Here is a 1413-nt window from a genome sequence, read left to right on the forward strand (position 1 = left end):
CCACTGAGCCATCTCTCCAGCCCCTCGAGTCTTTTCTGTGTGAATGCCAGCTACTGTTTAAAATTCTCTGCCGTACTGACTCAGTTACACATACAACTTGGAGATTGCTACTGTCAAAAGGCTTCATTTCAGCCGGTTGTGGTGGCGCACGCCGGTAGGATTTGCTGAAGGAGGCAGAGGCAGGAGGATCATGAGTTTGAGGCCAGCCTGGGCTACACATTTAAAAAAAAAAAGGCTTCATTTCAGAAGGCAAAATGAAGCCTGGAATAACTCATTACTGGCTGTGCAGACCTTCATTGTAGGGTTTTGTATTGTGTTCTTTGAATTGGAGTCTTGAGATGTAGCTCAGGCTGGCCCTGGACTGACTCCTCCTGCCTCTTTCTCTTCCTATGAGGTTCCAGGTGTGTGTCACCACACGTGGCTCCAAGCCTAGAGGAATGGCTCTGCCTTATTCTCTGCCCCTGCCCCAGTGACCTTTGGATGTGTTTACCTCTGGTCTTTCTCCAGTGTATTGCTGTGACAACAGAATCCAGCACTGTGTCAGGGACCTTTCGCCGTGATAAACCAACCCAAAGTGAGATATGGAAGAAAGGGTGTTTTGTTTTTTTTTTTTTTGGCTTATGGTTCCAGAGAGAGTCGGGAATGTTGGGGAGGCAGAGAATATGGAGGTGAGAGATCACCTTTTTAGCTGCAAACAGAAAGTGGAGAGAGTGGCCTGGAGGTGGGACAAGGCCACAGACTCCCAAAACCTCTCCCCAGTGACACATCCTCCAGCCAGGCTCACCCTCTGGAGGTTCCATAACCCCTCAGACAGCACTGCCAAATGGAGACCAAGTGTCCAGATACCCTGGCCAGGGTGTGTGTGTGTGTGTCACTCATTCAAACCACAACAAGCAAATTTGATCTTTGTGATTTTTTTGAGACAGCCTTCGGTGTGAGCTAGACTGGACTCAAAGTCTCCAGCTGCCTCAGCCCTGGGTGCCTCTCTAGCTCCTGGCGTGTGCTACCACACACATCTGGCGTACCACCTTTGTTTATTTTGCTTATCAAATGATTAGTAGTTCTCTGTCGTGAACACTGTAAGAACTTTCCCTTCGTCATATTTAGTGTGTATCTGCTCAGGCACATGCGTCATGGCTCGCAGGATGAGGTCAGAGGACAAGTTGTGGGAGTCGGTTCTCTCCCTCCACGATGTGGGTCCCAGGGATTGAATTCAGGTGGCCAAGCTTTGGTGGCAAGCATTTTTACCTGCTGAGCCATCTTTCTGGCTCCCAGGAGTTTTCTCAACCTTAGGTGTAGAATAGGCATTGAAGTAAATTTAACATACTTGTCTGTTAATCTAGATATTATCATAGTATTCCCATTTCCTTTGGAGTATCTTCTGGAATGAGAATTAGCATTCTAAAAATGAGA

Source organism: Microtus ochrogaster, chromosome 16, assembly GCF_000317375.1.
Source record: "Microtus ochrogaster isolate Prairie Vole_2 chromosome 16, MicOch1.0, whole genome shotgun sequence".
NCBI lineage: Eukaryota > Metazoa > Chordata > Mammalia > Rodentia > Cricetidae > Microtus > Microtus ochrogaster.